At 45.8% G+C, this 21,521-nt stretch overlaps 1 protein-coding gene across 1 annotated transcript in view; it reads right to left on the bottom strand.

Annotated features, from left to right (window-relative positions):
• SPRYD7 (SPRY domain containing 7) overlaps nt 1-21,521 on the bottom strand; it is a 503,469-nt gene that overhangs the window by 362,601 nt on the left and 119,347 nt on the right. The window lies entirely within an intron of this gene.

The raw sequence follows: 21,521 nt of genomic DNA, 5'->3' as shown, positions 1-21,521 counted from the left end.
CAGCTGCGGAAGTGGAGAATGTCCCGAGAGCACTGGGCCGCGCAGGGCGATGGAATCACTGGAGACCGGCACGGCGGCGAGGGCTGGCAAAATTTGCCGCAGGGATCACCCCTGCCGCGGGGCTGCCAGACTGTCTCCTCTCCGATGGCGACAGGGGCGCCCGGGGCTGGGGGGTGATGACGCGGGAGCCCTTCATAGTTATGGCTGCGGGCGGACAACAGCTATGCAGGCGGTCCGAGTTGGACAGGCTAAAGGGGGAGAGATCCAATGGAAGCAGGGTCCCGATTTCCAGAGGCCACCAGCATACGCCTCAACTCCGGGTCGCAAATGAGGCGCAGAGGTCGCGTCTTCTTAGCCTGTCTGCCATCTTAGATTAGGGGCGGCGGAGGGTGGTGCAGCGTTCGCCGGGTCTGTTTCAAGGCTCTAGGGGATGTTGAACACTCATCTTGCGACCTGCATCTGGCTCGGACCTTCCAATAGAAGCTGCTGCTTTATCCGCCACGTAAAGACATCAGGAACTTAATTTATTAATGGAGTGCTGTGGGCATCGCACAGAGGCCATCAAGGGAGCAGCCACATCGCTGGCGCTCCTGGCCACTCCCCGGCTGATCAATTTTTGAAAACTAATGTATGCCTTATATTTTATTTATTTATAGCATTTGATATAGCACGCTCCATGGCGTAGGGCATACAAAGCGCTTTATATCATAACAAACAATAAATCCAAAGGGTTAACTGTTGTAACAAAAGACCATCAGCACTTCAGGTATGTTACAAGTAGTTCATTTTATTGCAGTTACTCTTAAGGTACTTAGGCCCACTGGCTGCTACCACCCAGGCTACATATCTCCAACTGCTTAGTATGGCAAGTCAGAAGGACGCAGACTTTCAAAGGACATGTTCCTCAATCTTTTATTAAAGTAAGAATAGAAGGCCTAACTTTCCCTATGTCTACGAGTGGCCCCTACGTATCTTACTAACCAAGGTGATCATCTGACAATCGTGAGTGTCCAAAGAAAATGTATCCGCTGTCTAAACGACCCTAACTGACCCTGCCACTATCCCTTCTCCTAAAGTACTTCTAGTACCAGCCTTTAGTATCCAATTTGCAGATAGTCTCTTGTGCCCTTTTGTAATTCACTAAAGGGAAAACTTGATTTTCCTTTCTTCACTTGGACTCCCTTTTGGCTATTTCCTAGTAGACACATCAGCTGGTCCTTTTGAAGGAATACAGTCTTTAGGGGTTGTCACTCTTATTGTATTACAATTCCAACTCTCTGGAGTCTCTTACTTCTGTATCTGGGTTACAAGTATAGGTTCGTGACAAGGTCTTTCTTTTTCTTTAACACTACAATACTTATGTTCAGGATAGCAAGTTATTTTCTCATTTTCCCAAGGTGGTTTCATCCACTTGTTCTCTTTCTCATCAATCAGTTCTTCCTCAACCTGTTCTCTTGGTACACAGCATATATATAATCTTTTAGAGGTCCCCTCTCCCATGGTATTTTCATGCATTGGCTCTCTTATTTATTGTACCACTTTACAAGAACCTTTTCTCTTGGATTCCAACCTTCATGGATAGAAGCCGTTGAGACGAGTAAACTGCAACATGTAATCTTTACCTTGATTCTTCCTGTGCTTCCTGTTCCCTTCTTTCTGGAGGGAGAACGGATTCTGCACACGTCCACCTTGCTCTCCTTGCAGAGGTATTGCCACCACTTTCGGTTGAGAGCAGGCACTGCCAGTGCTCTGCTTTACAGGTTCGCCACCACTCTGGCGTCAAAGTGAACACTTTAAAGCGAGTTTGTATCTCGCAGGTTTCCTGGTTCTTGTGGTCACCAGTTGCTATGCAACTTAAACCCCAACACCCACCGCCACCCACCATCCTCCTGAGTTGCACAAAAGAGGATTCTCTTAGTTTCTCCCTCTCATCCTGGCCTTTCCTCACCTCTCAGACTTCTCTCATCTCTCTGGCTTTATGTATGCCGTTTAACTTGCGTGTCCCAGTAAGGAGGACATACTGATTTAAAGGAGTAAGATAATATGGTCTCAGATAATATCCCTTAGGGGTTTCCTCGACCAAGTTTGACAATTCAGGTTTTCAGATATTTTAACACATCCCATGTATGCCATGATGTGTTCAGCTAGAGGGAGTCCCTCACAGGAACTGGAGCACTCTTCGCCAAGGGGGGAGTCTCTCCCGGTAAAGTCCCGCTTGTCTCTATCCCTAGGGAATGTATTGCAGAGCGGGCTCATCTCGCTAGCCTCACAATGGGGCACTCGATTCGTCACACTGCGCATCTAACCCTGCAATAGGGATTTAAACTGTTTCAGAAGAACACCATGAACAACTGCCAGGTCTCCATTATCCCCAAAACAAACAAGTAAAGCGTTGCATCCCTCAAACCAAATACTGCAAAAGCAGCACAACTGTTCCACCAGGGCCGGTTCAAGTACACCCTCCTGATGCAGGATACAATTCAATATTAAAAGGAAAACTTGGAAGTTACTTCTGCTTCTAAAAGAAAAAAAGAAAAAAATAATAATCCTCCTGCACTACGCGTCACTTTCTGCCGACCCTGCGACTCCTTCACCTGAGGATGCGACACACTGTCCTCATGGTGCACTTTTGGAGGTAGTGAGCGCTCAACTTCCTTCACCCTTGCTGCTCTGATGACACAAACAGTCACCATGGGTGCCACCGTACCAATGTTTTCCAGCACCTGCGCCACTTCCGAACTGACTTGAACCAAACGCACAATTCCACCCCATACAGTCTGAGCCCACTCCAGGGATCACCATGGAGATTTTCCGACATCGTCCCAACGTGTCAGGGACCATTTTTCTAATTCACTGATGACGCCCTAACTGGACGTCATCATTTGGCCACTGGCCGCGAAGGCAAACTGAGTTCCAATCTTCCAACGGCTCTCTTCTGGATGCTCAACAACATCAAGCAGCACTATTCCAGGAACCAGCAACGCTGAACCCCTCCAACAGTCAGATTCACTGTGAGGCTCCCCTTTGTTCCGCCCTCTCTTTTCAGTATGCAGAGCTTCCATTACAAACTCCTTCCTGCCTGCAGGTGCTTGCAGGTGTCTGGAGCTCTTTGGTGCCAGTCACCAACCATTTACAGTTTCCTCATCTGTGCCTGTGCTTGCTCCCACTGCTCAGTCAACGCCATTTCCAACCCATTCACATTTTGTGCTGACTCCCTTGGGTGGCCAATCGAAAAGGCACCTTTATTTTCTTATGCCGGCTTCCCTGAGTATGGCAGTCAATCCAAACCAATACACCCCCCACCCCATGCCCCACGCCCATATTGCTTTGCGGGGCACTCTGGGTCATGGGATTTTAAATTTATGGGCAGTGGGTCCTCGCTTTCTGCAGCCCCCGCAGCAGCTTACTTTGTCTCTTTTCTTTTTTAGCACATGCAAAGGAAGGACCAACTCATCGCCAGTGTTGCAACCCAAGACCAACCATGTCAGGTACGTTACAGGTAATTCGCTTTATTTCAGTTACTCTTAAGATACAAGGAGGGACCCGCTGGCTCCCACCATCCAGGCTACATATCTCCAACTGTCTAGGTATGGAACGCCAGTGTCCCAAACACTCTCCCACTCATACATCAACATTCTCTTTGTCAACACTCTCTCCGACATCATGCATTCCAGACCAGCTTGCATCCATCCGGCACATATAAGATACAACAGTACCCAATAGTAAAACAGTTTGATCTGTGAAAAGAGATGGGTTTTCAATTCTTTGCAAAATGAAAGAGTAGGAGCAAGATGCAAAGAAACTGAGGGAACTCCAAATCCAGGGGAAAATGGAGGAAGCTCGACTAGCAGTGAGATTTCTTGACCAGTGAATATTTCCAGTGTGGTAGCTTACTTGCTAGACGTTTCATGTACAACCCCAAGCTGCCCTCCCCCCCTCCCCCGACCCAGAGATAGTCAGTAGAAGAAAGATTAGAAGAGTGATTAAACCATATCACCTTAAAAGCGATACAACATCACTTTTGCAGACGTCCACAACAAGGCAAGCAGTAGTAGGAAAAGCTGAACGTAAAGGTCTTAAAAAGCATTTGGCAAGACCAAAAGAGGAACGTTATCTCCATCAATATAAGATAGAATAATGCTTGCCTGACTGATCAGAACAAACAATGAAGCCCAGAGGGATGCCAAAAGATACCAATGGGTAAAATGCACAGTGCCAGACCCATAAAGATAGTATTATACCCTACTAGTACAATAATACAAAACAAAACCAAAAGGGTAAACATAGTAGCCACACATTTCTAAGAGTGTAATGTAGGACTAAAACTCCACTGACCAAAAGGGGACCCAGGAAAACTGTCCACATACAGGCAAGTACCTTCCAAGTCACTTTAAAAGAGCTTTAACATGGTTTTAAAGTTCTCTATAGGAATAAAGGGGAAAGTATCTAAAGCCTCGGTTATGGGTAAACGTCAGGCAAGTCGGAGTTCTACCCAACAGAAGTTGAGAAAGCAGCAACCTACTGCAGTAGAGGCCAGAGACTCACACGAAGAGTTCAGTTCAAGGTTTGAGACCCAGAAGCCCCAAGAAAGCAAAGCAGGATTTGTGCCAATGGAACTGTGGTAGAAGGGGACCTGTAGAAACCCATGACCTCGGACCCAGGGTGCACCCCACCCCAATGGTAAGTTTCAAGGGGGGTGCTGCTGTCGGACCCCAATGAAAATGGCCACCTGAGTGTGTAGCTGCGCCATGGACAATAAATCCTTTCGAATATCCTGCAATTCCAGGGAGTGTATATGTGTGAGCCGAAGACTTGGCGTGCTTCCCCTCCCCCACCCGCTGCGAGCCTGCGGCCCTCGCTCTTGGGCAGAGCGGTATCGTGAGACCCAGGGAGGAGCCATAAGCGGCGAGGTGTGGAGCACGGAGCCGCAAAGCAAGTGCCCGAACACCATGCTGAGGAGGTCTGAGGGACTTGGAGCGGGCGGCAGTCATTGCCTGAGCGGAGACCCTGAGTCTGCAAGAGTTGGCGGAGGGAGCAGGCTTCCCCTCCCTGGCGGCCGCCGAGTGCGAGCGGCTCGGCCTGCTGGGTTGAGGGTGGGCCTCCCCTATGCGCTTCTGAAACGAGCCTGCAGGTACATGATCGGAGCAGCAGCCCGCCGGCACACTTACCGACATAAAACTGGGGCCATATTACAAACTAACGGGATAGTGCTGACGTAGATCTATGCAAGTAACTGGACTGGAGGAGGAGAGAGCTACGAGTCCCTGAAACGGCGAGTATTGACAGGGCCCTCCCGACCGACATACTGCTTTCCAGGAGTGTAGAAGCACTGCGGTGAGCTGGTCTGGGACCTATTGTACGGGGAGACGTGGTTGAAGCTCATCTACATACCCAGTTAATGGCAAGCCTAAGGGGGTGCTAGAGCTGTGATCCAATGAATTGGGGAGGTGTTGAATGGCACCGTAGTAGCTCCCAACGACATCAAGAGGCAGATGTGAAGCCATGTAATAAGCACCACCACGATGAGCTCTGGCTGGATTTTCTTTTTTTGTGTGGTCGTGCCAGCGTGCAGCCCTTTCATAGTTATGCCCAGAGGAAGCAAAGCGAACAAAATGGGACCCATGGACGCATTCACCAACGCTACCATGGAGGACAAAAATGCTATATCACCACCGGCCACCACACCAGAGTTGCAGAGTGTAACAAATGGCACATCAGACACCTATATGGCAGCACTACAAGCGGGATTCGCTGAGGTCAACTCCAAACTAGACTATATAGGCACTACTATATCGTCCATTAAAGCAGCCCTCCAACAAGTAAATGCATGTGATGTGGAAACAGAGAATCGGATAAGTACGGTGGAGGACACTAACAGACCATGGCAAGGACATTGCAGCCATCCAAAAGAACCTGAAAATAGAGCACATTAAGTGTGAAGACTTGGAATCTAGGTCACGCCGCAATAATATCAGGGTGGTCGGGCTGGCCGAGAAACAGCTTAACGGTCCAATGGAGGCGTTTATGGAAGAAGTAATTCAAGCAGTCCTCCCGAATGCGCAGTTCTCACAGCAGTTCTTAATTGAGAGAGCCCACCGAGCCTTGATGACTCTCCCTAAACCTGGAGCACCGCCACGCACAGTCATTGCCCGTCTCCTTAATTATCGTGACAGGGACTTGACCCTGCGTCCGTCTCGAGAGAAGGGTACTCGAATATATGACTCCACTAGGATACACATATACCCCGACTTTTCAAAAGGAGTACAAGCCGCTCGCCGTACATTTGATCAAGTCAAGAGAGCGCTTAGGGCACGGTCGATCCCTTATGCAATGTTTGCTGCTAAACTCTGCTTGCAATACGCCGGGAAGACACATTTCTTCGAATCCCCTGACGAGGCCATGGGGTACATCGAGCGTAATATTCCACAGCCTTTAAGGGACAAGAACCCTCAATCTGGGCCGAACACTTGAGAATATATCGAGAGCACAGAAATATACAATAGACCAAGACTCCTGGATACGCAATGTTACTGTGCGGCAGCCCTCATGGCGGTCTGGTTGGCAGATGGAAGAGGCAAGAGTAACCGTACAGAGCTGCCCATTTTTTCAAATGTTGAGGTTTTTTGAAGGGTTTACATTGTCCAGTTGGGGGGATTGTGAGAGTGGGGGGTGGAGTGGGAGTTGGGCCTGTTGCCCACTGGTCAGAGGGGACAACCTACGATACGGAACATGGTCCATGAACGCACAGGCTGACGTGGGAAATTAATCGAAATTGGAGATGTACGATATGCACGAAAACACTGACAGGGGCGACGCAGGTAGCATGATATGGCAGGAGCTGAGAAGAGGGCCCCGGAAAACTTACGACGCCAACTTTAACAATGCAGAACATGCAAGGGATTACTCTGCTTACATGGAACATACGGGGCCTTGCACACCCAATAAAAGCGAGAAAGATAACTGCGTATGCAAACCGACACAAGAGCGACATACTTCTCCAAGAGATACATGCCACTAAGAAGATCACGGACGCGTTTGCACGTAGTTGGGCCCCATGAAAGTGGCTACGGACTATTTCTCAATGACGAGAGGAGTACTCACGGTTGTACACAAGCGGGTCAATTTCCAGTTGTCCAAATCCATTGCAGACAATGATGCCCGTTATGTGATTATGTGGGGGCAATTGTGTAATAGGGAAGTTACACTGGTCAACACATACAGCCCCAACCTGGACAGGCCAGAGTTTTATCTGCAGATAGTGGAATTGGTATCACCTCTGGGATCGGCGGCGGTGATTTGGGGAGGTGATCTCAATGTAATATTTGACTTAGGACTACACAGATCATCTGGAGGCCATAGACAGTATACCAAAACGGCATAGAAGCTGCGACAAGCGATGGCCACGTTACCCCTTGTAGACGCATGGAGGGAATAGCACCCTCTGGAAAGGGAATACACATTCTACTCTGGTGTGCACGGGTCTAGTTCACGGATTGACTATTGGTTGTGTTCCCCTGTACTGGTCCTGGAGGCAGAACAGTGCTCTATTCTCTCGCGTACGCTGTCGGATCACTCTCCGTCCTCCTGGAACTGGCCCCAAAAGACATCGAACACACTACCCGAAACTGGCGTATGCCCCCTGAGTTGTTGAACGATGAATCAGTGATTGAACCACTCCGAATTGAAATGGAGGATTTTTTTGTCCGTAATACAGGTTCAGTGCAAACCAAAGATCAATATGGGAAACATTTAAAGTATGGCTGAGAGGCCAACTGCTAGGGAAAGCCTACGGTGCGCTGCGAGAAATCAGAAAGGACCTGCACCAGACTGAACGTGTTTTAAGGGACTTTGAGATCCAGCAGCCTGTCGTCACAGAGAAGGGACACTTACAAAAAATACAGGATCAAATTGACAAATGCAAGACCTTGGCGGAGAAAGAATTGTACTATATAACGCAACCTATGAGGGAGAAGCAGTATGGAGAAGGTAATAAGGCGAGCAAGGCTATTGCAACCCTTATTAGATCAGAACAGGGGTGGAGACATATTACCAGCATTTGTGATTCCTCAGGGACAGTGCAGACAGCCCCCAAGAATAATCAACAAGGTCTTTTGGCTGTTCCATGCCAAACTATACGCTAACGCAGACACTGCGTCTTCGGAGGATCTCCAGAACTATATGGACTCATTTCCTGTATCCAAGTTGGGGGACACGGAAAGGGCACAGTTGGAACTTCCATTGACGATCAAAGAAATTGAACAAGCCATCTCAGACCTGCATGCAGGCAAAACCCCTGGGTCGGATGGTATTCCGGTCGATTTCTACAAGTTTTCAGGTGTGAGATCACCCCGAGGCTGTTAGAGGTTTGGGAAGAGGCACTTGGAAGAGGAGAGTTACCGAGTACTAAGAGAGGCGATAATAACCGTCTTGCTCAAGCCCCACAAATCTCCTCAGGACCCCGCATTTTACCGTCCATTATCACTGATTAACACGGACGCAATAATCTATGCCAAAGCAATGGAAAATCGTCTGATTCCGCATATGAACAAATTAATACATACAGACCAAACAGGATTCATCCCTACCCATTCGACGGCGCTGAATTTGCAGAGGTTCTTTGCAATTACGTCACAATTGGACCCAAACGCTAAAGCAGCTGCGATTAAGTTAGACGCTGAAAAAGCGTTTGACTCGGTCTCCTGGAACTATGTTTTCTATGCTGGCTAAACTGGGGTATGGTCCAATATTTATGTGTTACGTTCGGTTGTTATATAAGTGTCCAGCTGCAATGGTGAGGACCAATAACACTTTATCATCCCCCTTTGCATTGGGTAGGGGCACCCGTCAAGGCTGCTTTTTGTCCCCTCTTATATTTGCACTCACAATAGAGGGTATAGCTGCAAAGGTCAGACACAAACATGTGGAGGGGAATCCGCATCAGGGGAGCAGACACTCTACACTAACAATTACGAACCATATTTGCAGCTACACTAACACAAACTTGGTGACTGGGATAGGCTTCCAATATCTATGTACGGACGAGTTGCCTTGCTTAAAATGGTTGTGGTAGCCAAGTTGCTCTTCCTGTTCTGCAGTATTCCTATATGGCCTGGCAGAGACTTCTTTCAGAGACTACAGAAAATGGCGGTTAACTTTGTATGGGGTGGGAAGTCGATTAGGCTCAAATGGCCCAGGAGGTGTGAGAGGTATGAAACAGGCGGGTTGGCAGCCCCAGACTTCATACTATATTTTCATGCAGCACAAGCACACTTGTAATTTGTATTAGCTGAATTAAATCAACCTTTCAAATACAAAATACAAGAAAGTGTATACATAAAGAATAAAAACTATACACATATTATTTACATTACAATTACATTTCATTCCACGAGCAACCATGAAAACCACGAAAGAAACCAAAATAGGCGTAATCATATAATCAATATATAATAAGATCAACAAATGCATTTGCACATTTTCTTTCCATTTGTGGGTTCTTAGTATCATGGAAAAATAGAAGTCTTATTGTTTAAAATCGTGGTAGATTTGAAAAGAAATGTATCCAACACATGAATAGTCATATTTTTTCTTTTTTTTTTTCTTTCAGTAAGAGTAGGTTTCGTTTTTTATAGCCTCCAAATCTAGACATGTTAAGAAATTAACAGTTGCAATTTGTAATGGTAAATAACAGGCACCCAAGATTAATGACCAACACAAACCCTGGTCTGTGAGGCACAAGTATTTGCAATGCCTTGTATAGTGTATTTCACGTAAGGGCCGTAAAGCACAACATTCTGTGATGATGTGTACTAAAGTTTCACGAGTGTCTTTCATCAAGCAAAAACAGCAGAAGTTGTCATTCATAGCTATTTGTTTCCGCTTGGCTTGAACATCCCTGGTAATCCACAAATTAAAGCGTAATCTTAGAATGCCATTTCGGATTTTAAGGGAGGGGCACCGGACCAAATAAGAGGGCAAAGTTTGTAGTTTTTTATGTGGAAACCGGGCTCCCTCCATGTTATGGTATGAAAGAAACAGGGTTCTGGTGGCTATCCAGTCAAGCTCAAAGAGTTTTGATTTTGCTTTATCAGGATTCTGTATTAATAGGTCTAATGACACATCTGCCGAGTTTAGTATATGATAGACCTTTGTGAGCCATCGCTTGATAAATGTTTGATTAGTGGTAAATATATAATTTGTCAGAGTTTTCAACAAGACATTTATGGTAGTTGAAATCAAACATTTCTTAAAAAACGCACACAAACGCCACTAATATATGGCGTGTATGGAAACCAAACCCAGTTCATACCTTATCTTGGCGGCTGGTACACAGTTCAGTAGGTGTAAAATACGCTGCCAATGTTTTGCTTCCCATTTATCAAACGGAAAGAGTGAGTTAGTGTTTAATGTTTCAAGGCCATACAAAAGTGCCGGAATTGTTTTCATAATCCATAAAAACAGTGCAGGTTTTATTGAAAATTTACCATATTTAAACATTATAATTCAGGCTTGTGAAATTGATGATGTAAGCTTTGCCTCTAATCGTGCTATATGGGCTTTTGCATGGTACTGGCCCTCAAACAATATACCAAGATAGGTGTACTGTGATACCATTTGTATGGGAGATCGATCAAAAGTCCAGACATATGATAATGGGCCTTGACGCTTGGGTAAATAGGCAACAATTTGTGTTTTGCTTATGTTGATTTTCAACTCATTTTTTTGAATATAGATATAGAACGCATCCAGTAAGCGCTGCAGACCTAATTGTGTTTTTGAGATGAGAACTAGGTCATCTGCATACATAAGTGTTTGAATAGGTTGATTATTGAGTTTTGGAGAATCTGACATCACATCTATCAAGGCAGATCTAACGTCATGAAGGAAGTAGTTGAAAATTGCTGAAGCTAAAAGACATCCTTGCTTTAGACCCCGAAAAGTACTGATCTGCTCGGATAGTAATCCGTCTAAAGTTAGCCGAACTCTGATGGAGGTTTGAGAGTGCAATGAATGAATAACATCATACAGTGTCACCGGACAGTTATCTTTTCAAAGTTTGGCAAGCAGAAGCACCCGACTCACCGAGTCGAAGGCGGCATTGAGATCAACAAAAGCAAAAAAACCTGTTGTTTAAACTTGTGACATTGCAAATGAGTCCAGGCATTAAATTCGCAAAGAATCAGTTTGGCAAATATTTTTCCTGGCGCATCCAGTAAGGCGATTGGCCGGTAATTGGCGGTAACACCGCGCTCCCCCTTCTTGAAAATAGGGACAATTATAGAAGTTTTCCAAGATAGGGGGATGGCACGAGAGGTTCATATTTCCTCAAAGATGGAGTAGAGGATATTGGCCCATTCATCTGGGTGGGCTTTGAACATAAAGTTCAAAATTCCATCTGGACCCATTGCCCTGGAGGAACTTGCCTGCATAATGATGGCACGAATGCTTTCTATAGAAATCTGTAATTGCCACGAGGAGACAGATGTAGGTGTATATATAATTTTTGAATAAACAGTCAGCATACAAGGAAGAAAAGTAGGAGATCCAAGATGATTCCTGCACGCCATTGATTTGTGCGTCTCCCTGGAGATGACATCTGCGGTCATTCAGTAACTGCCACATAGTGGCAAAGTTTTTGTTAGGCATGGCATTTTGCATTGTCTCACTATCCTGTTGGAATTAAGTTGCCTTTCCACTCTTTAACCAGTTTTTATAGCTGCATCTGGCTGTTTTTAACTGCTGCCAGCGTAGTGGGTCTTTTTTATTGTTGAAATCTGCTTTAATACAATGAGTCTCTGCATTAAAGGTGTGTGGGTGTCTTATTTGATTAAACCGGGGGATAGTAATGGTCTTCATGAATGGTTTTAAAAGATCAGAGTATTGCTTAGTATTGGCTTGCAGTGCATTATAATCCACTCTATTTTTAAAGTTGGCTAAAGTATCTGAATTCCACCGGAGAGCATTTCTTGCAGAATTAACTGTCGCCTCTGCGTGGAAGCTTGGATTGTCTCCGATTATCGCAGAGTTCCAGGTGGAATGAACGATCAACAGTCTATGATCACTGTGTGGTTGGTCACAGATGTCCAATTTGATTACATTTTTGAACAATCGGGCACTCATAAATATAATCGATGGTACTTGCGCTAGACCCACGCTGCCATGTATGTTGGGGAGGTACATCTCCTTTGACAGAACCGTTGAGCATATAATAATTACGGTCTTGCATAAGGTTGTTCCATATCTGAGCGTCCCGAGTGCTGCCAGTGGGCTTCCAGCAGTCCAAGTTAAGATCACCCGCAATGATAGTATCTGAAATTGTATTGTTCATCATTATGTCTAAAATCCCAGATAGACCATCATAAAAGATGATATCGGACATGACAGCAGTGTTCCTATAAATATTGACAAATGTCATCACCTCCGTGTGGCTAACAATTTGCACTAGGTGGATTTGAGCCCCAACAGATGACCACGGCTTAACACGCAGGCCACTCGAGATATGCACTGCCACAAGGAGACCGGGGGACAGTCTACCCCCACTGGGAAGTGCAGGAAGCAAGCTAATCTCATAACCATCCCATAATGGGCAGGCGATGAGCCAGGTTTCTTGCAGTGCTATCACCTGGCAAAGATCTGACAGCTTGGCAATGGAAGATTGTAAGTGAGAATTGCCCCTCGTATTCCCACTTGCTATTTTAAAGGGGGCAGGACATGTTGATGGTTAGTATTGTTGGGTGGAGACACTCTGAGCAACTACATTGTCTCGGTTTACTCCTTGATAAATGTTTGGTTTCACATAAATATTTAGAGTCTTGGGGCGGACACATGCTGGGTCCTCAGCTAAAAGGAAACCCATGTCGAACAATTGCATCCTACATCTCCAAATGGAATCCTGCACTACTCCAGAAGGGAGCCATAGCCTCACAATTGAGCGTGACAAGTCCGAGTTAAATTCTATTTGATCAATGTCCTGTCTTGATGCATTACATAGCACGGGAACATCTCCAAAAATATTCAACACACTCTGGCGATTCAAGTCATAGGATGGAAAGTTTCCATCTCGGCATTTTAGGACGAAAGTGTGAAAATGTGCTCTGCGTGGATGTAAGTGGCGTGAAACTCGTTGCAAGTTGGGGTTCTGTGGTTTCCATTTTAGATTTGAGTTGTCAGTGCTAACACCACACATTTCCTCCTGCAAATGCTGTTCTTCATGTGAGGAAATCTGTGGGATTTGACCACTCGCAGTAGCCACCGCTGCAGGAATGGTGTTTTGCATCCTGACAATGTTAGTGGCCAAATGTTCATCTACCTTCTGCTTGAAATTCTCAAACACATGGTGTATCGCTAAAGCATCTGCTGTGGGTGCATGCATTTTAGGAAAAGAGGCATTAGCATGTGTTGCGATAGGCAGTCTAGAAGGTTCACAAACTTGTTCACTTAAAAATTTAGTTGGCAAGGTTGGCAAAGCCCTTCAATCGGCTTAACATGGGTTGATCCAAACAAATCAGCATTATGTTTCTTTAATGCAGCGAGTTGATTCTCAGCCTCATTATTACAAGCCATCGATAATACTAGTTGTGAAAGAGGAGACAGAGTGCCACCCGGACAATCTTTGTTACTTAGTCCGATTGTAACTGGAGGCGCCAAAGGCGGAATTGGAGGCACTATGGGTGCGGATATTGAAATAGGCGCTGTTCCAGTTGCCACAGTCACATTGTTTTGTGGAGCAGTTGTTTTGCTCAAGGCTTTAAAAAAAGAGTTGAGTGTTTTTTTGATATGTTTGATATTTACCATATATTTTTTTTTTTTTAAGCAAAGAGCGGTTTCTTTTGAGCAACTTTAGGATTTCTAGCTTTGAGTGCCTCTAGATGGCTTGAACCTTGGCCTACTGGACGCTCAGGTGCAGGCACCATATTCACCTGTTTTGCTCCAGAGGCGCATTCTTGAGATGGATATACAATAGATGCAGTCTTTACCTCATCACTCGGGACAGAACACGTGCTTGTTATAGGACGTATTATGCCAGAGATCAGGGGCAAAGCACAAGAATCTAAAGCCACCTCCTGATATGCAGTATGTATCTGTTCACTAGTCATGGCCAGGTTATGAACAATACCATCAACATCAGAATCGACACATTCCATTGAATTATTCACTACATACATTTCATTGTGTGCAAGCATACTCTTGGACTGTGTAGTTGAGAAATATGTCGATAACCACTTTGTTAGATCATCAAATTGTTTCGACTGATGTGAGACCTTTTTATCAAGTGACTCAAAGAGTTTACACAGACTCATAATAGTAGTGTTAATGGCAATGAGAGCTGGTTGAATGCTTTAAAAATAAATCAGCTGGGACCGTTTTGATTGCTCTAGGCGTGGGAAGAGCAAAGGACTGTAGCATGGGATTACGAATGTCTACTCGAGAGTGGACTTGAGTTGAATTCTCCTCCCCAACATGGAAATCCTCGCCAGGACAATTCTTATCCCTCCATAATATTGGGGATTCGCATTGGCTTGCATGGATGGACAAGCACGTGTGTTCATTACACAAGGGAGGGAACTTTATTGATGAGGTAGCAACGCGGGAGGAAGAGAGTCTCGGAATGTGTTTAGTGGATGCCAACATTGTGTAGTCAGAGAGTGGTTGTGGATTAACTCTCGCACATGGTGTACTCACAGAAAATGGCAAACTATTGGCCTACGACCCACCAGATTTGTTGTGATCAACCAGATGGGATGCTGACATGGATGAAATAGAAACAATAGAATCATTCATATAAATTGTCAAAGTGAATTTCGGTTTTGAAATGGAAGACACTTGCGTTGGCGTGATTGAAGTGGCAGAGTAAAATTTCTGCTGGAGAACTTCAGAGTCACCCTGATTTGATGGTTTCCTAACTAATGTTAAAAGAGGGATGTTCAGCGGCATACTTGTTAATTTGTATGCCATGATAAACTCAATTCACACAGTCAAAAAACAGAGCAGGCTCCTGGACCAACCCACAAAGGCCCTTAGTCCTTGGTCACCTCCAACAGTCCTCCAAGTGACCTCCAAGAAACAGAAAGAGTGCCATCAGCAGGCTAAATTGGCAAATTCTGCAGTGTTTTGCGGCCAAATGGTACTCTTCCGGGACTCCCACAAGTGCACCGTTTTAAATTGCTATAGCACAACGGTTAGCTCGACTGCTCAAAGGGTCTAGCCCCGCAGTCACAGTCAAGCCGGTTGGATTAGTAAAATCAAGAATTGAGCTCCTCATGTTCATAAACGGTTAGTTTGGTGCAATGTATTGAGGGCCATGCGCGATCCATCAACTGGAGCCACTGATACCCTTGTGGTTTTGAGGAGTTTGCGCACAAAAGGCACAGTAGGCAATATGGGAGTGTCAAAGTGTTTGAAATGTAGAGCTCTGGCCAAGTGGCGCTCACCTTTTGTCTTAATTCAGGTTACCACAACAGCGAATTCAAACTCCTCTGAGCCCCTCAGTTCGGCGCACCGGAGAACAGCCTCAGACTCGTACGGCTTCACACACCGCGCTCGGCGTTGCAGGAGGAAGGATGCGACCTTCCAAGTCACCCAGGGAGCGCGCAACAGGCTTCACGTTCACTTTGGTTGCAGCGCCACCAGAGCAAAACAGCAGCTAAACAGCTCTACTTCACGAACGCACCACACTTGACACCGCAGCCGGGCTTCACGCCGCAAGGGCTGGGTGTCCTGTTTTTAACTTCCTGGTTGCTCCGGGGGGCGTGGCTTCGCTCTCCGAGAACGTTAAAGGAGTAGGCAAATGATTAGAGCAGAGTGTTTCAGGATGAATTCAGGATTCAGTTCAATTCAATGAGCAAAGTATGCGCTGGGTGTCCAGAGTCCAAGCGCACAGACAAAAGCCAGAGCCATAGCAGCTAAACAGCTCTACTTCATGAACGCACCACCCTTGACACCGCAGCCGGGCTTCAAAACACACTTTGCGAAGTACTGGGTGGACGACGCTGAAAAACATGCACAGGTTACGGGCCGAGAAATTTGCAGTAGCCCCAGCTAACATTCAAGCGATGCCATTTGTAAAAAGTAAGGAAAATATTAGGGATGTGGACCCGGTGAACTCAACAGTACGAGCCCGGTCAGCACTATTCATGAGGGTGGGTTGCATGAACCCCTATTGGCCGTTTACCCCCCTGTGGCACTATCCCTATTTGGAACCCACGTTTGATACAGCATTGCAGTGCAAATGGGACCCCGGCAAGGAAATGAGAGTAGGAGAATTATATCCATAGGGTAGATTTGCATCCCTTGCAGTTGTGCAGACTAAAGTGGGTTCGGGCCTCGTCAATACGTTGCAATATTACTGTATAAAGGCAGCAGGTAAAAGGAAATGACCATCATTCCCTGAGGCTCCCCCGATACATTAATTCTTAACTGTCGCAAGAGGGATTTACGGGTACAATATCTAGAGTTTATAAGGCAATCCAAGAACATGCCCCATCTGGGAACACTAAGAAACCTAAATGGGAGCCGGACCTTTGGAATCCCCATAGAAGATTTCCAATTGACTAGATACTGCCAATATACCAAATCCATCTCGATTAATTCTAACTTTAGGTTAATTCAATTTAAAATACTGAATAATTTACATATAACCCCAAACAAGATCTCAAAGTTTGACCCCACTCAACAAGCAGCTTGCCCCAAATGCAATTCCCACTTGGCTAATTCCATGCATATGTATTGGGATTGCACCCCCCCGCCACCATCAGAGCTTTCTGGGAGGAAGTGGCTAAAATTATACGTGACATTACTCGGCTGAATATCCTGGATATTCCACATAAATACCTGCTGTGTGATATAGCTAAGGCGTCTGTTAATATCCATAGACTTGTTGCTGGGGCAGTGGCTAAGAAAAATATATTGCAGTCCTGGAAATCCAAAGCAGCCCCTACCCTAAAGACTTGGCTACGGGCCTGGTAAAAATACCAAGAAGGGCCTTAGCCACTACTTGGGCAGTAAAAGGTCTCATAGGTATTGCCTCAGGTTATCTGGTTGCATGATATACCACAACCAATACAAATCGGTTGTCTGAGGAGTTTGGAGGGTATAGGGGACCAACAATGTCAATCCCCACCCTCTCAAAAGGGACTCCCTCCACTGTAGAGGGGCACTAAAGGTGCCACATTCTTGGAACCACTTTTGCCAGAGGTCTGGCAGGTGTGGCAGCTACTACAATGTTCATCAACATCTGCACCTATCTTGAGCCAGTAAAGGTACAGAGAAAGCCTCTCTTTGGTCTTCATGGTGCTCAAGTGATCAGCCAGAAGGATCTCGTGTGCTAGTTGTCGGAGTTTGGGTCTAACCTCCTGGGGTACTACCAGTCGCCTGAAGTCCCCTGGGGTAGACTATGTAGGCTCACTGTGGAGGAGACCATCCTCCCAGCAGAGTCTATGCTTCCCTGGCTCTTGCCCTTCTAGCTGGGACGCCGTCTATTGCCTCAGATCTTCAAGCGATGCACACTCTATTAGTCCTTTGCTGAAATCTGCCCTTGAGCGACCACCTTCTGCAAAGTCTGAAGCTCAGGATGGTCTATAGGATTCAGATCTTCTAAGCAGGGAAGGACCTCCTCCAGCTCTGTCCCACCAGTAGATGGTTCATTCACCCACTCTACCTCAGCTGGGGATGGGGTCCCTCGGGTGACCTGGGACTGTCCTCTGGGGGAAGTCCTGGTTTTTAGAGCTGGTTTGGGTTTGAGACCCTTTTTCTTACCAGACTCTTGATTATTTCCTTGGTCTCCTTTCTTGAATTGGAAGGTTGGCCTGCCTGTTCATTTCTCCTTGATCTCCAATTGAGAGTCTCTCAAGGTTGCCTCTGGTCAATCTTTTCAGCTCCCATTTCTTTTTGCTGGGAGGCCTGGGGGTACTGGAGACTATTCCAGTGTTTTTAAGTTATTTCCCCAACAGGACCCTGCCAGGTACTTCGGATTACACACTAACAGGAATTCTTACAGTCATGTTATTGCACTGGAGAAGGGCTGGCAAAACGGGGATCTTTTGGATAGGGCCTCCAGCAAGTTTAATGGGACCTTTGGGTGCCTTAGCCACATCCTCAGGTTTGAAAAAAACATTTGACCACTGTAATGCTGGCCCCAGTGTCTCTGATGGCAGGAGTATACTGGCCAGCTACAAGTACACTGTCCTTGTAATATTCTTTTGTGTTGTCAGGTATGATATTCTACACATTTATATTCTATTGTTCCCACAGACCGAAGAACACTAGCTTGAACTCCAATGGGTTCTTCAGCTAGTATGTGAAAGTGAGCACTTGCCATTGGAGCTTCATTCTCAGGAATGAAGGCTAAGGAGACAGTGTGGGCCCTGAAGGTTTATCCTTGCATCTGGGATCCCCTTTCACATGCTCCCTAGACCCACAAACCAAACATTTACCAAATCTTTTCTGGAATGGGGGTTTCTGATAACCTCCCTCTGGTTTGGCCCCAGAGATTTCACTAGATCTGTATGGCTTCCCTTGGTATTTACCCTTATGATGTTTATGGCCCTCCTTTGGTGGTGGAGAATTCGAATTTTCTTTACTATCTTTCTTGTGCTTCTTCCCCTCATTCTTTTTCTGATTTGCCCCAGAATCCTTATGAGTGGCACTGTTGCCTACCCATAGGTCAGCAGCTTGAGCTAGCCTCTTGGGATCAAGTTCCTTTGAGTCAGACAGGTGCTGTCTCAGCTCAGGAGAGCAGGCATCAAAAATATTCTCTAGTAAAAATCGATTTCTTACTCCTTCAAAGATATTCACTTTGTAACCCTTAACGCAACCATCTAAGTTTTTCAGGCATGCACACATCCAGGTAGCCCAAGGAGTACCGCCCTTTTTATGGCCTCTGGATGTTATACAGAATTGAGAAGTCTTCCCAAACCTGGCTATAAGAGCCTGTTTTACTAGTTCATAATCTTGTGTGTCATTAGCATTCAACTCCATAATCGCATCACCACCATTCTGGGAGAGCCTAGACAACCAATGCAACTAAGTCATTACCACTAATATCTTGCAAACCACATGTGAATTCAAATGTACTTAACCAATCCAACACACCAAGCTTAGGATCATGCATACTTACAGCCTCTTTTGGTAGGCGAAGTCTCTTGGGACTAATAGACTGAGAAGAGCCTGAAAAGGAAGCAGAATCAAGGGACATCTTTTTCATATCATGTTCATGCTGCATTTCCCGCTCTATGAGCCTTCTATCCTTGTCTTTGTCCTCAGACTGTACTGCAAGTTTCTTGAATTCTAGTTCCAGTCTCATTCTTTCAAGTGCGAGATATTCTGGGCTTATATTATGACCCGCAGGGGGTCATGATAGGAGCTTGTTGAGGTAAAGAAGGCTGTGGAGGCGGGTTACTCACAGATTTGAGCCAAGCTCTAAAACTATCACTCATCAGTTTCTTCCATATCAACTTTGGGAGTAGGGGTTATGGCCAACACTCGAGAGAGGGACTCTGCAGCAATGGATTCTCCTGAATTCAGCAGCCTTTTATGGTTTTAGCATCTTTTTCTTGGTGCCAAAGAAGAACGAACAGCTCTGGTTGGAAGTTACTTGATGTCTCTGTCCTGGACTCTGGTGAGGGGACTTTGGGTGAATATTTCCTGCTTCTGTAGGGTCCTCTGGATGCGGCCAATATTTTGCCCATATTCGCACTTCCGAAGACAATGCACTCGTTCAGGGGTCCCCAGGCAATGGGATTCTACAGCTGTGGAAAGTCACAGCAAGTCGGGGTTGCACAGAAATGAGGCTGGTCAAGGCTAGCTAGTCCCACCAGCCGAAGGGAGGAAGTCGTCCCTTGCGGGTCTTCCGAGTCAAAACGAAAACAGGGTCAGCACAGCTGCAGAGCTTCACCGGGCTCTTCGCAGGCCAGGAGGGTGCTGCTGGCGTCTCTTGACGTCTTCCTCGTCGGATGTTGTCCTCCAGTGGTCGACTCTGCCTCTAGTCCCAAAAACCTCGCCTTTTAAGCAAGTTGCCATTCATTCACAGCCCTAGGACTGTCAACCACCCAGCAGAGCACAGTGGCAGTCCACACAAACAGCCAGCCAGCCAGCCAATCAGAACTGGTTTCACTCAGTCACAACTAGAGACAAAGGACAGGGAGGTTTTGGTACCCCCCCTCACTTCCTGCAATTTGCAGACACACTGGAGCCTGGGCGGGCTTCAGGACTGAAGCCTACCGAAGGCAAAACGCACAAAAGACTCAAATCTGGTTTAAACAACACAGAGTAAAAGACCACAAGGAACTGATTGACAAGAAATGGCGAAAAATGAAGATAGTGGGCATTTTGGAAAAATGTTCACCCTTGGGTGCTGTATTGCAGCTGAGAAATCAGCCTGCAGGTACATGGCACAAGGTAGTAAAAAGGAAACCACTGCTACCAGCCATTCAAGTTATTTAGTGTAACAAAAAGAGACGTGGGATAAGGAGTTACTATGTAACGCCTCCCACCCCTAACTCCCAGTACTCCACAGAGGGTGGTGTGTGCTGGACACACAAAAGCAAAAGGTAAGCAAGACAAAAGTCGTGTTACTATTCTTGGGAACAGTAGTTCACCCAAGAACATGTATTTAAACATTAAGAGAAGTCCATGGGACTTCTCAGTGGCACTGCACAGAAGGTGCTGTGTGTCACTATGCAAAAAGCAAATGCCTATGGAGTTTACCAGACTCCATTAAACAGTATGAAACCAAAAATCCTAGTCAGAAAAACATACGATGGAGTGGGGGGAAAAAGCCCCACTCATTCAGGAGTAATTAAAAAGCCCTGAGTCCAGCAAAAGAGCTGGGGGTCTCTCGGGTTAAAGGGAATAAACAAAAATGAAAATTCTCCTCAACAGTCCCATAAAATGGGACAGCAGAAACCCTAAGGATGGAATTCTTCTGTAACAACTGGCATAGAAATCGCAGGAAAATGTGGCATCCCTTAATTACTCAATGACTTGCTAGCTTTGGGGTTTTCAGGGTGGGGGTGAGAATTAGGACATAAGATGTGAAAAATGTAGGAAGTGCTTAATAACTTGATGCCATGGGGTTTTCAGGAGGATTACAGAGAACACACTTGGCTTCCTCTCTCAAAGCAGAAGGTGGCGATGGAATGAATCAGAGACGCACAATGACTCAACATGTATTTAGGAAGGTCAGATTCCCAAAACAGTGCAGTAATACAGCTCCAGAAGAACCAGTTAACCTCCTTAACCCGTGTCACCACTCTCCATGACCCCCTAAGTACATTATCAAATGGTATCAGGGATTTTTTACAGCAGAAATGTCTAACCATTTTTTTTCCACTGACGTTTTGCTACAAAATGCAAGGGGGTATATGGGTGAGGAAATATGGGATGGGGGCGTCTCTCCTTTCATTTTGCAGAAACAATACAAATCTGTAAAAATCATGCAGTAAAATTAAAAAAAAATTTTTTTTAAAAGTTAAGCAAATGTGCAGAAAAGCACACGGAGCCTCATCAAAAGTGTATCTCTTCCA

The sequence above is a fragment of the Ambystoma mexicanum genome, chromosome 7q (assembly GCF_040938575.1).
Source record: "Ambystoma mexicanum isolate Mex_15411 chromosome 7q, UKY_AmexF1_1, whole genome shotgun sequence".
NCBI lineage: Eukaryota > Metazoa > Chordata > Amphibia > Caudata > Ambystomatidae > Ambystoma > Ambystoma mexicanum.
Note: the sequence above shows the minus strand (reverse complement) of the source record. Positions and strands in the feature narration are given on the sequence as shown.